Source organism: Cibotium barometz, chromosome 9, assembly GCF_041138505.1.
Source record: "Cibotium barometz isolate CiBa-2024 chromosome 9, ASM4113850v1, whole genome shotgun sequence".
Taxonomy (NCBI): domain Eukaryota; kingdom Viridiplantae; phylum Streptophyta; class Polypodiopsida; order Cyatheales; family Cibotiaceae; genus Cibotium; species Cibotium barometz.
In genome coordinates, this window is record NC_141054.1 from 22,458,925 (window position 1) to 22,474,407 (window position 15,483).

Here is a 15,483-nt window from a genome sequence, read left to right on the forward strand (position 1 = left end):
TCTATACATGAGATGTATGTAAGAGAGCTCTTATAATAATGCAAGATATTATAGCTCTATGCATGAGATGTATGTAAGAGAGCTCTTATAATAATGCAAGATATTATAGCTCTATGCATGAGATGTATGTAAGAGAGCTCTCATAATAATGCAAGATCTAACTCTATGCATGTGAGATCAATGTATGAGAGCTTTGAATGCAAGACCTAGCTCTATGCATGAGAGCTCTTTCACTCTATACATGAGATCTATCCATGGGAACTCTTATAATAATGCAAGATATAGCTCTATGCATGCAAGCTCTATGTATGAGAGATCTTAATGTAATACCTATCTCTATGAATGAGCGCTCTAATGCAAGACCAAGCTCTATGCATGGGAGCTTTATGTATGAGAGCTCTTAATGTAAGACCTAGCTCTTTGCATGAGAGCTCTAGTGCAAGACCAAAATCTCTATAGCTCTCATGCATGATATGAGAGATCTATGCATATGAGAGCTATTAATGCATGAGAGCTCTTACAATGCAAGAGGGATCTCATGCATGAGACCTCTTAGAATACAAGAGAGCTCGATGCATAAGATCTCATGTATGATAACTCTATATGCACCACATGGTAGAGCTACACCTCGAAGCATTCTATCTCACATTGTGGTTTAGGTAGAATACAGCTCTACCAATGTCACATTCAACCTCAGCCGGCTACATTCATTGAAGTCTAGCTCTACCACATGGTAGAGCTAGAAGAATGCATTCTAGCTCCACCACATGGTAGAGCTAGATTTCAAAGCATTCTGGCCAATACATTTATTAATCTTGCTCTGCCACCTGGTAGAGATAATATCCATTGAAAAACCAGCACTGAATTACTTTGAAGTCTAGCTAGAATGCATTTATCTAGCTCTACCATGTGGTAGAGAAAGACTAATAAATGTATTGAGAGCTCCAAGATGGAGTAATTGAGATAGAATGCTTTGAGGTCTAGCTTTACCATGTGGTGGAGCTAGAATTGCATTTGAGGTCCAGCTCTACCATGTGGTGGAGCTAGAATCGTAGAGGTAGAAAGCTCTGAGGTCTAGCTCTACCATAGTTACATTCAATCTCAGCCGGTTACATTCATTGAAGTCTAGCTCTACCACATGGTAGAGCTAGAAGAATGCATTCTAGCTCCACCACATGGTAGAGCTAGATTTCATAGCATTCTGGTCAATACATTCATTAATCTTGCTCTGCCACCTGGTAGAGATAATATCCATTGAAAAACCAGCACTAGAATACTTTGAGGTAGTCCAGCTAGAATGCATTTATCTAGCTCTACCATGTGGTAGAGCAAGACTAATAAATGTATTGAGTGCTCCAAGATGGAGTAATTGAGATAGAATGCTTTGAGTTCTAGCTCTACCATGTGGTGGAGCTAGAATTGCACTTGAGGTCTAGCTCTACCATGTGGTGGAGCTAGAATTGTAGAGGTAGAAAGCTTTATGGTCTAGCTCTACCACAGTTACATTCAACCTCAGCCGATTACATTCTTTGAAGTCTAGCTCTACCACATGGTAGAGCTAGAAGAATGCATTCTAGCTCCACCACATGGTAGAGCTAGACCTCAAAGCAATCTAGCTCTACGATGTAGTCTAGATAGAATACAGTTATACCACATGGTAGAGCTAGACCTCAAATGCAATTCTAGAACCACCACATGGTAGAGCTGGATCTCAAAGCATTCAGTTCTACGAAGTGGTCTTGGTAGAATACAGCTCTACCACGTGGTAGAGCTAGATCAAATGCAATTCTAGCTCCTTGGTTATTGTCATGTGAAGTATGTCTCTTCTTGGAGTAATTGGTTTTGTTGATGTGTATGGAACACAGCTAGATCGATGCACTCGTGTTCTACCACATGGTAGAGCTAGACCTCAAAGCTTTCTACCTCTACGATTCTAGCTCCACCACATGGTAGAGCTAGACCTCAATTGCAATTCTAGCTCCACCACATGGTAGAGCTAGACCTCAAAGCATTCTATCTCTACAATGAGGTTTAAGTAGAATACAGCTCTACCAATGTCACATTCAACCTCAGCCGGTTACATTCATTGAAGTCTAGCTCTACCACATGGTAGAGATAGAAGAATGCATTCTAGCTCCACCACATGGTAGAGCTAGATTTCAAAGCATTCTGGTCAATACATTTATTAATCTTGCTCTGCCACCTGGTAGAGATAATATCCATTGAAAAACCAGCACTAGAATACTTTAAAGTCCAGCTAGAATGCATTTATCTAGCTCTACCATGTGGTAGATTAAGACTAATAAATGTATTGAGAGCTCCAAGATGGAGTAATTGAGATAGAATGCTTTGAGGTCTAGCTTTACCATGTGGTGGAGCTAGAATTGCATTTAAGGTCTAGCTCTACCATGTGGTGGAGCTAGAATCGTAGAGGTAGAAAGCTTTGAGGTCTAGCTCTACCACAGTTACATTCAACCTCAGCCGGTTACATTCATTGAAGTCTAGCTCTACCACATGGTAGAGCTAGAAGAATGCATTCTAGCTCCACCACATGGTGGAGCTGGACCTCAAAGCAATCTAGCTCTACGATGTAGTCTAGATAGAATACAGTTCTACCACATGGTAGAGCTATCTGACCTCAAATGCAATTCTAGAACCACCACATGATAGAGCTGGACCTCAAAGCATTCAGTTCTACGAAGTAGTCTAGGTAGAATACAGCTCTACCACGTGGTAGAGCTAGATCAAATGCAATTCTAGCTCCTTGGTTCTTGTCATGTGAAGTATGTCTCTTCTTGGATTAATTGGTTTTGTTGATGTGTATGGAACACAGCTAGATCGATGCATTCTTGCTCTACCACATGGTAGAGCTAGACCTCGAAGTTTTCTACCTCAACGATTCTAGCTCCACCACATGGTAGAGCTAGACCTCAATTGCAATTCTAGCTCCACCACATGGTAGAGCTAGATCTCAAATTACTCTATCTCTACAATGTGGTTTAGGTAGAATACAGCTCTACCAATGTCACATTGTACCTCAGCCGGTTACATTTATTAAAGTCTAGCTCTACCACATGGTAGAGGTAGAAAAATGCATTGTAGCTCCACCACATGGTGGAGCTGGACCTCAAAGCATTCTAGCTCTACGATGTGGTCTAGGTAGAATACAGCTCTACCACGTGGTAGAGCTAGATCAAATGCAATTCTAGCTCCTTGGTTCTTGTCATGTGAAGTAGGTCTCTTTTTGGAGTAATTGGTTTTGTTGATGTGTATGGAAAACAGCTTGATCGATGCATTCTTGCTCTACCACATGGTAGAGCTAGACCTTAAAGCTTTAGACCTCAAGTGCAATTCTAGCTCTACCACATGGTAGAGCTAGACCTCAAATGCAATTCTAGCTCCACCACATGGTAGAGCTGGACCTTAAAGCATTCTAGCTCTACGATGTGGCCTAGGTAGAATACAGCTCTACCTCATGGTAGAGCTAGATCAAATGCAATTCTAACTCCTTGGATCTTGTCATGTGAAGTAGGTCTCTTCTTGGAGTAATTGGTTTTGTGTATGTGTATGGAACACACGTAGATTGATGCATTCTGCTCTACCACGTGGTAGAGCTAGATCAAATGCAATTCTAGCTCCTTGGTTCTTGTCATGTGAAGTATGTCTCTTCTTGGATTGATGTGTATGGAACACAACTAGATCGATGCATTCTTGCTCTACCACATGGTAGAGCTAGACCTCGAAGTTTTCTACCTCAACGATTCTAGCTCCACCACATGGTAGAGCTAGACCTCAATTGCAATTCTAGCTCCACCACATGGTAGAGCTAGATCTCAAATTACTCTATCTCTACAATGTGGTTTAGATAGAATACAGCTCTACCAATGTCACATTCAACCTCAGCCGGTTACATTCATTAAAGTCTAGCTCTACCACATGGTAGAGGTAGAAGAATGCATTCTAGCTCCACCACATGGTGGAGCTAGACCTCAAAGCATTCTAGCTCTACGATGTGGTCTAGGTAGAATACAGCTCTACCACGTGGTAGAGCTAGATCAAATGCAATTCTAGCTCCTTGGTTCTTGTCATGTGAAGTAGGTCTCTTTTCGGAGTAATTGGTTTTGTTGACGTGTATAGAACACAGCTAGATCGATGCATTCTTGCTCTACCACATGGTAGAGCCAGACCTTAAAGCTTTATATCTCAAATGCAATTCTAGCTCCACCACATGGTAGAGCTAGACCTCAAATGCAATTCTAGCTTCACCACATGGTAGAGCTAGACCTCAAAGCATTCTATCTCTACAATGTTGTTTAGATAGAATACAGCTCTGAGACAGTTACATTTAACCTCAGCCGGTTACATTCATTGAAGTCTAGCTCTACCACATGGTAGAGCTAGAAGAATGCATTCTAGCTCCACCACATGGTGGAGCTTGACCTCAAAGAATTCTAGCTCTTTGATGTGGTCTAGGTAGAATACATTTCAACCACGTGGTAGAGCTAGATCAAATGCAATTCTAGCTCCTTGGTTCTTGTTGTGTGAAGTAGGTCTCTTCTTGGAGTAATTGGTTTTGTTAATGTGTATGGAACACAGCTAGATCGATGCATTCTTGCTCTACCACATGGTAGAGCTAGACCTCAAAGCTTTCTACCTCTACGATTCTAGCTCCACCACATGGTAGAGCTAGACCTCAAATGCAATTCTAACTCCACCACATTGTAGAGCTAGACCTCAAAGCATTCTATCTCTACAATGTGGTTTAGGTAGAATACAGCTCTACCACAGTTACATTCAACCCTAGCCGGTTACATTCGTTGAAGTCTAGCTCTACCACATGGTAGAGCTAGACCTCAAATGCAATTCTTGCTCCACCACATGGTAGAGCTGGACCTTAAAGCATTCTAGCTCTACGATGTGGCCTAGGTAGAATACAGCTCTACCTCATGGTAGAGCTAGATCAAATGCAAATCTAGCTCCTTGGATCTTGTCATGTGAAGTCGGTCTCTTATTGGAGTAATTGGTTTTGTGTATGTGTATGGAACACAGGTAGATTGATGCATTCTGCTCTACCACATGGTAGAGCTAGACCTCAAAGCTTTCTACCTCTACGACTTTAGCTCCACCACCTGGTAGAGCTAGACCTCAAATGCAATTCTAGCTCCACCACATGGTAGAGCTAGACCTCAAAACATTCTATCTCTACAATGTGGTTTAGGTAGAATACAGCTCTACCACAGTTACATTCAACCTGAGCCGGTTACATTCATTGAAGCTTAGCTCTACCACATGGTAGAGCTAGAAGAATGCAATTCCAGCTCCACCACATGGTAGAGCTAGACCTCAAAGCATTCTAACCCTACGATGTGGTCTAGGTAGAATACAGCAATACCACGTGGTAGAGCTAGATCAAATGCAATTCTAGCTCCTTGGTTCTTGTTGTGCGAAGTAGATCTCTTCTTGGAGTAATTGGTTTTGTTGATGTGTATGGAACACAGCTAGATCGATGCATTCATGCTCCACCACATGGTAGAGCTAGACCTCGAAGCTTTCTACCTCAACGATTCTAGCTCCACCACATGGTAGAGCTAGACCTCAATTGCAATTCTAGCTCTACCACATGGTAGAGCTAGATCTCAAAATACTCTATCTCTACAATGTGGTTTAGGTAGAATACAGCTCTACCAATGTCACATTCAAACTCAGCCGGTTACATTCATTAAAGTCTAGCTCTACCACATGGTAGAGGTAGAAGAATGCATTCTAGCTCCACCACATGGTGGAGCTGGACCTCAAAGCATTCTAGCTCTACGATGTGGTCTAGGTAGAATACAGCTCTACCACGTGGTAGAGCTAGATCAAATGCAATTCTAGCTCCTTGGTTCTTGTCATGTGAAGTAGGTCTCTTTTCGGAGTAATTGGTTTTGTTGATGTGTATAGAACACAGCTAGATCGATGCATTCTTGCTCTACCACATGGTAGAGCCAGACCTTAAAGCTTTATACCTCAAATGCAATTCTAGCTCCACCACATGGTAGAGCTAGACCTCAAATGCAATTCTAGCTTCACCACATGGTAGAGCTAGACCTCAAAGCATTCTATCTCTACAATGTGGTTTAGATAGAATACAGCTCCATCATAGTTACATCCAACCTCAGCCGGTTACATTCATTGAAGTCTAGCTCTACCACATAGTAGAGCTAGAAGAATGCATTCTAGCTCCACCACATGGTGGAGCTTGACCTCAAAGCATTCTAGCTCTTTGATTTTGTCTAGGTAGAATACATTTCTACCACGTGGTAGAGCTAGATCAAATGCAATTCTAGCTCCTTGGTTCTTGTTGTGTGAAGTAGGTCTTTTCTTGGAGTAATTGGTTTTGTTGATGTGTATGGAACACAGCTAGATCGATGCATTCTTGCTCTACCACATGGTAGAGCTAGACCTCAAAGCTTTCTACCTCTATGATTCTAGCTCCACCACATGGTAGAGCTAGACCTCAAATGCAATTCTAACTCCACCACATTGTAGAGCTAGACCTCAAAGCATTCTATCTCTACAATGTGGTTTAGGTAGAATACAGCTCTACCACAGTTACATTCAACCTTAGCCGGTTACATTCGTTGAAGTCTAGCTCTACCACATGGTAGAGCTAGACCTCAAATGCAATTCTAGCTCCACCACATGGTAGAGCTAGACCTTAAAGCATTCTAGCTCTACGATGTGGCCTAGGTAGAATACAGCTCTACCTCATGGTAGAGCTAGATCAAATGCAATTCTAGCTCCTTGGATCTTGTCATGTGAAGTAGGTCTCTTCTTGGAGTAATTGGTTTTGTGTATGTGTATGGAACACAGGTAGATTGATGCATTCTGCTCTACCACATGGTAGAGCTAGACCTCAAACCTTTCTACCTCTACGACTTTAGCTCCACCACCTGGTAGAGCTAGACCTCAAATGCAATTCTAGCTCCACCACATGGTAGAGCTAGACCTCAAAGCATTCTATCTCTACAATGTGGTTTAGGTAGAATACAGCTCTACATTCGTTGAAGTCTAGCTCTACCACATGGTAGAGCTAGACCTCAAATGCAATTCTAGCTCCACCACATGGTAGAGCTGGACCTTAAAGCATTCTAGCTCTACGATGTGGCCTAGGTAGAATACAGCTCTACCTACTGGTAGAGCTAGATCAAATGCAATTCTAGCTCCTTGGATCTTGTCATGTGAAGTAGGTCTCTTCTTGGAGTAATTGGTTTTGTGTATGTGTATGGAACACAGGTAGATTGATGCATTCTGCTCTACCACATGGTAGAGCTAGACCTCAAAGCTTTCTACCTCTACGACTTTAGCTCCACCACCTGGTAGAGCTAGATCTCAAATGCAATTCTAGCTCCACCACATGGTAGAGCTAGACCTCAAAACATTCTATCTCTACAATGTGGTTTAGGTAGAATACAGCTCTACCACAGTTACATCCAACCTCAGCCGGTTACATTCGTTGAAGCTTAGCTCTACCACATGGTAGAGCTAGAAGAATGCAATTCTAGCTCCACCACATGGTAGAGCTAGACCTCAAAGCATTCTAACCCTACGATGTGGTCTAGGTAGAATAAAGCAATACCACGTGGTAGAGCTAGATCAAATGCAATTCTAGCTCCTTGGTTCTTGTTGTGCGAAGTAGGTCTCTTCTTGGAGTAATTGGTTTTGTTGATGTGTATGGAACACAGCTAGATCGATGCATTCTTGCTCTACCACATGGTAGAGCAAGACCTCGAAGCTTTCTACCTCACCGATTCTAGCTCCACCACATGGTAGAGCTAGACCTCAATTGCAATTCTAGCTCTACCACATGGTAGAGCTAGATCTAAAAATATTGTATCTCTACAATGTGGTTTAGGTAGAATACAGCTCTACCAATGTCACATTGAACCTCAGCCGGTTACATTCATTAAAGTCTAGCTCTACCACATGGTAGAGGTAGAAGAATGCATTCTAGCTCCACCACATGGTGGAGCTGGACCTCAAAGCATTCTAGCTCTACGATGTGGTCTAGGTAGAATACAGTTCTACCACGTGGTAGAGCTAGATCAAATGCAATTCTAGCTCCTTGGTTCTTGTCATGTGAAGTAGGTCTCTTTTTGGAGTAATTGGTTTTGTTGATGTGTATGGAACAAATGCAATTATCCCTTAAAGCTTTATATCTCAAATGCAATTCTAGCTCCACCACATGGTAGAGCTAGACCTCAAATGCAATTCTAGCTTCACCACATGGTAGAGCTAGACCTCAAAGCATTCTATCTCTACAATGTGGTTTAGATAGAATACAGGTCTATCACAGTTACATTCAACCTCAGCCGGTTACATTCATTGAAGTCTAGCTCTACCACATGGTAGAGCTAGAAGAATGCATTCTAGCTCCACCACATGGTGGAGCTTGACCTCAAAGCATTCTAGTTCTTTGATGTGGTCTAGGTACAATACATTTCTACCACGTGGTAGAGCTAGATCAAATGCAATTCTAGCTCCTTGGTTCTTGTTGTGTGAAGTAGGTCTCTTCTTGGAGTAATTGGTTTTGTTGATGTGTATGGAACACAGCTAGATCGATGCATTCTTGCTCTACCACATGGTAGAGCTAGACCTCAAAGCTTTCTACCTCTACGATTCTAGCTCCACCACATGGTAGAGCTAGACCTCAAATGCAATTCTAACTCCACCACATTGTAGAGCTAGACCTCAAAGCATTCTATCTCTACAATGTGGTTTAGGTAGAATACAGCTCTACCACAGTTACATTCAACCTTAGCCGGTTACATTCGTTGAAGTCTAGCTCTACCACATGGTAGAGCTAGACCTCAAATGCAATTCTAGCTCCACCACATGGTAGAGCTAGACCTTAAAGCATTCTAGCTCTACGATGTGGCCTAGGTAGAATACAGCTCTACCTCATGGTAGAGCTAGATCAAATGCAATTCTAGCTCCTTGGATCTTGTCATATGAAGTAGGTCTCTTCTTGGAGTAATTGGTTTTGTTGATGTGTATGGAACACAGCTAGATCGATGCATTCTTGCTCTACCACATGGTAGAGCTAGACCTCAAAGCTTTCTACCTCTACGATTCTAGCTCCACCACATGGTAGAGCTAGACCTCAAATGCAATTCTAACTCCACCACATTGTAGAGCTAGACCTCAAAGCATTCTATCTCTACAATGTGGTTTAGGTAGAATACAGCTCTACCACAGTTACATTCAACCCTAGCCGGTTACATTCGTTGAAGTCTAGCTCTACCACATGGTAGAGCTAGACCTCAAATGCAATTCTAGCTCCACCACATGGTAGAGCTGGACCTTAAAGCATTCTAGCTCTAGGATGTGGCCTAGGTAGAATACAGCTCTACCTCATGGTAGAGCTAGATCAAATGCAATTCTAGCTCCTTGGATCTTGTCATGTGAAGTAGGTCTCTTCTTGGAGTAATTGGTTTTGTGTATGTGTATGGAACACAAGTAGATTGATGCATTCTGCTCTACCACATGGTAGAGCTAGACCTCAAAGCTTTCTACCTCTACGACTTTAGCTCCACCACCTGGTAGAGCTAGATCTCAAATGCAATTCTAGCTCCACCACATGGTAGAGCTAGACCTCAAAACATTCTATCTCTACAATGTGGTTTAGGTAGAATACAGCTCTACCACAGTTACATCCAACCTCAGCCGGTTACATTCGTTGAAGCTTAGCTCTACCACATGGTAGAGCTAGAAGAATGCAATTCTAGCTCCACCACATGGTAGAGCTAGACCTCAAAGCATTCTAACCCTACGATGTGGTCTAGGTAGAATACAGCAATACCACGTGGTAGAGCTAGATCAAATGCAATTCTAGCTCCTTGGTTCTTGTTGTGCGAAGTAGGTCTCTTCTTGGAGTAATTGGTTTTGTTGATGTGTATGGAACACAGCTAGATCGATGCATTCTTGCTCTACCACATGGTAGAGCAAGACCTCGAAGCTTTCTACCTCACCGATTCTAGCTCCACCACATGGTAGAGCTAGACCTCAATTGCAATTCTAGCTCTACCACATGGTAGAGCTAGATCTAAAAATATTGTATCTCTACAATGTGGTTTAGGTAGAATACAGCTCTACCAATGTCACATTGAACCTCAGCCGGTTACATTCATTAAAGTCTAGCTCTACCACATGGTAGAGGTAGAAGAATGCATTCTAGCTCCACCACATGGTGAAGCTGGACCTCAAAGCATTCTAGCTCTACGATGTGGTCTAGGTAGAATATAGTTCTACCACATGGTAGAGCTAGATCAAATGCAATTCTAGCTCCTTGGTTCTTGTCATGTGAAGTAGGTCTCTTTTTGGAGTAATTGGTTTTGTTGATGTGTATGGAACAAATGCAATTATCCCTTAAAGCTTTATATCTCAAATGCAATTCTAGCTCCACCACATGGTAGAGCTAGACCTCAAATGCAATTCTAGCTTCACCACATGGTAGAGCTAGACCTCAAAGCATTCTATCTCTACAATGTGGTTTAGATAGAATACAGGTCTATCACAGTTACATTCAACCTCAGCCGGTTACATTCATTGAAGTCTAGCTCTACCACATGGTAGAGCTAGAAGAATGCATTCTAGCTCCACCACATGGTGGAGCTTGACCTCAAAGCATTCTAGTTCTTTGATGTGGTCTAGGTAGAATACATTTCTACCACGTGGTAGAGCTAGATCAAATGCAATTCTAGCTCCTTGGTTCTTGTTGTGTGAAGTAGGTCTCTTCTTGGAGTAATTGGTTCTGTTGATGTGTATGGAACACAGCTAGATCGATGCATTCTTGCTCTACCACATGGTAGAGCTAGACCTCAAAGCTTTCTACCTCTACGATTCTAGCTCCACCACATGGTAGAGCTAGACCTCAAATGCAATTCTAACTCCACCACATTGTAGAGCTAGACCTCAAAGCATTCTATCTCTACAATGTGGTTTAGGTAGAATACAGCTCTACCACAGTTACATTCAACCCTAGCCGGTTACATTCGTTGAAGTCTAGCTCTACCACATGGTAGAGCTAGACCTCAAATGCAATTCTAGCTCCACCACATGGTAGAGCTGGACCTTAAAGCATTCTAGCTCTACGAGGTGGCCTAGGTAGAATACAGCTCTACCTCATGGTAGAGCTAGATCAAATGCAATTCTAGCTCCTTGGATCTTGTCATGTGAAGTAGGTCTCTTCTTGGAGTAATTGGTTTTGTGTATGTGTATGGAACATAGGTAGATTGATGCATTCTGCTCTACCACATGGTAGAGCTAGACCTCAAAGCTTTCTACCTCTACGACTTTAGCTCCACCACCTGGTAGAGCTAGACCTCAAATGCAATTCTAGCTCCACCACATGGTAGAGCTAGACCTCAAAACATTCTATCTCTACAATGTGGTTTAGGTAGGATACAGCTCTACCACAGTTACATTCAACCTCAGCCGGTTACATTCGTTGAAGCTTAGCTCTACCACATGGTAGAGCTAGAAGAATGCAATTCTAGCTCCACCACATGGTAGAGCTAGACCTCAAAGCATTCTAACCCTACGATGTGGTCTAGGTAGAATATAGCAATACCACGTGGTCGAGCTAGATCAAATGCAATTCTAGCTCCTTGGTTCTTGTTGTGCGAAGTAGGTCTCTTCTTGGAGTAATTGGTTTTGTTGATGTGTATGGAACACAGCTAGATCGATGCATTCTTGCTCTACCACATGGTAGAGCAAGACCTCGAAGCTTTCTACCTCACCGATTCTAGCTCCACCACATGGTAGAGCTAGACCTCAATTGCAATTCTAGCTCTACCACATGGTAGAGCTAGATCTAAAAATACTGTATCTCTACAATGTGGTTTAGGTAGAATACAACTCTACCAATGTCACATTTAACCTCAGCCGGTTACATTTATTAAAGTCTAGCTCTACCACATGGTAGAGGTAGAAGAATGCATTCTAGCTCCACCACATGGTGGAGCTGGACCTCAAAGCATTCTAGCTCTACGATGTGGTCTGGGTAGAATACAGCTCTACCACGTGGTAGAGCTAGATCAAATGCAATTCTAGCTCCTTGGTTCTTGTCATGTGAAGTAGGTCTCTTTTTGGAGTAATTGGTTTTGTTGATGTGTATGGAACAAATGCAATTATACCTTAAAGCTTTATACCTCAAATGCACTTCTAGCTCCACCACATGGTAGAGCTAGACCTCAAATGCAATTCTAGCTTCACCACATGGTAGAGCTAGACCTCAAAGCATTCTATCTCTACAATGTGGTTTAGATAGAATACAGCTCTACCACAGTTACATTTAACCTCAGCCGATTACATTCATTGAAGTCTAGCTCTACCACATGGTAGAGCTAGAAGAATGCATTCTAGCTACACCACATGGTGGAGCTTGACCTCAAAGCATTCTAGCTCTTTGATGTGGTCTAGGTAGAATACATTTCTACCACTTGGTAGAGCTAGATCAAATGCAATTCTAGCTCCTTGGTTCTTGTTGTGTGAAGTAGGTCTCTTCTTGGAGTAATTGGTTTTGTTGATGTGTATGGAACACAGCTAGATCGATGCATTCTTGCTCTACCACATGGTAGAGCTAGACCTCAAAGCTTTCTACCTCTACGATTCTAGCTCCACCACATGGTAGAGCTAGACCTCAAACGCAATTCTAACTCCACCACATTGTAGAGCTAGACCTCAAAGCATTCTATCTCTACAATGTGGTTTAGGTAGAATACAGCTCTACCACAGCTACATTCAACCCTAGCCGGTTACATTCGTTGAAGCTTAGCTCTACCAAATGGTCGAGCTAGAAGAATGCAATTCTAGCTCCACCACATGGTAGAGCTGGACCTCAAAGCATTCTAACCCTACGATGTGGTCTAGGTAGAATACAGCAATACCACGTGGTAGAGCTAGATCAAATGCAGTTCTAGCTCCTTGGTTATTGTCATGTGAAGTAGGTCTCTTCTTGGAGTAATTGGTTTTGTTGATGTGTATGGAACACAGCTAGATCGATGCATTCTTGCTCTACCACATGGTAGAGCTGGACCTCAAAGCTTTCTACCTCTTTGACTCTAGCTCCACCACATGGTAAAGCTAGACCTCAAATGCAATTCTACCTCCACCACCGGGTAGAGCTAGACCTCAAAGCATTCTCTACAATGTGGTTTAGGTAGAATACAGCTCTACCACAGTTACATTCAACCTTAGCAGGTTACATTCATTGAAGTCTAGCTCTACCACATGGTAGAGCTATAAGAATGCATTCTAGCTCCACCACATGGTAGAGGTACATTTCAAAGCATTCTGGTCAATACATTTATTAATCTGGCTCTGCCACCTGGTAGAGATAATATCCATTGAAAAACCAGCACTAGAATACTATGAAGTCCAGCTAGAATGCATTTATCTAGCTTTACCATGTGGTAGAGCAAGACTAATAGATGTATAATTCAGAGCTCCAAGATGGAGTAATTAAGATAGAATTCCTTGAGGTCTAGCTCTACCATGTGGTGGAGCTAGAATTGCATTTGAGGTCTAGCTCTACCATGTGGTGGAGCTAGAATCGTACAGGTAGAAAGCTTTGAGGTCTAGCTCTACCACAGTTACATTCAACCTCAGCCGGTTACATTCATTGAAGTCTAGATCTACCACATGGTAGAGCTAGAAGTATGCATTCTAGCTCCACCACATGGTAGAGCTGGACCTCAAAGCATTCTAGCTCTACGATGTAGTCTAGATAGAATACAGCTCTACCACAAGGTTGAGCTAGACCTCAAAGCTTTCTACCTCTACGATTCTAGCTCCACCACATGGTAGAGCTAAACCTCAAAGCTTTCTACATCTACGATTCTAGCTCCACCACATGGTAGAGCTAGACCTCAAATGCAATAATAGCTCCACCACATGGTAGAGCTAGACCTCAAGGAATTCTATCTCTATAATGTGGTTTAGGTAGAATACAGCTCTACCACAGTTACATTCAACCTCAGCGAGTACATTCATTGAAGTCTAGCTCTACCACATGGTAGAGCTAGAAGAATGCATTCTAGCTCCACCACATGGTGGAGCTGGACCTCAAGCATTCTAGCTCTAGGATGTGGTCTAGGCAAAATACAGCACTACCACGTGGTAGAGCTAGATCAAATGCAATTCTAGCTCCTTGATTCTTGTCATGAGAAGTAGGTCTTTTCTTGAAGTAATTGGTTTTGTTGATGTGTATGGAAGACAGCTAGATCGATGCATTCTTGCTCTACCACATGGTAGATCTAGCCCTCAAATCTTTCTACCTCTACGATTCTAGCTCCTCCACATGGTAGAGCTAGACCTCAAATGCAATTCTAGAACCACCACATGATAGAGCTGGACCTCAAAGCATTCTATCTCTACAGTAAGGTTTAGGTAGAATACAGCTCTACCACAGTTACATTCAAGCTCAACCGGTTACATTCATTGAATTCTAGCTCTACCACATGGTAGAGCTAGAAGAATGCATTCTAGCTCCACCACATGGTAGAGCTACATTTCAAAGCATTCTGGTCAACACATTTATTAATCTTGCTCTGCCACCCGGTAGAGATAATATCCATTGAAAAACCAGCACTAGAATATTTTGAAGTCCAGCTAGAATGCATTTATCTAGCTCTACCATGTGGTAGAGCAAGACTAACAAATGTATTGAGATCTCCAAGATGGAAATACTCTTCATCTCCTTCATATTGTTTTCATGGATATATATTGTGATTTTTGAATATGATATTTTAAGTTTTTTTTAAGTGTAAGAATACAATAACTATAATTAACAATTGACAATGGTTTTTGTTGTAGGTGAAAGATGTCTCAGAAAAGAAAAGTGGTGGAAGTTCCGGACAGTGTTAACTTTGCCTCTGCTGATCAACGACGACAGTGGTACTTAGATATTTGGGGTCTTCAGGGTTCACAATTTAACAAAATTCATCTATTTGTTGCTAGTGATGTAGGCGTGGATACTTTTGAGGATCTAGGACCAATGACTCTATCTTATATTTCTGTAGTTGATTCTCATCCTGATATTGAATGCATAAATATTGGGGTACCTGGGAACCATGAGTATCAACTAGATCCCAAGGCATTCATTATTGAACAATTAGTAAGAGATAAACAAGATACTATGTTCTCTCGAGGGTGGAAGTTAGATTGTGCAAGTCAAGAAATAACTCTTGAAGAGTTGCAAGCTTCCATTGCTTATTGTGTGAAAGGCAAACAAAAAAAAGAGAAAACGCCCTCTAAAAATCCAGTTCAAAAAAAGGCAAAAAGCAGTACAAGTATTATGGATGTAGATGAAGCAGTTCTTAAATCTGCAGGTAGAGAAAACAGGCTTGGAAAATTCAACAAAAATAAGATTTGTGGATCCCAAAGTTTTGGAAAATGAGGTGCAAAAGGCACAAAAGAGTGATACAGGGGGTATGAAAAAAT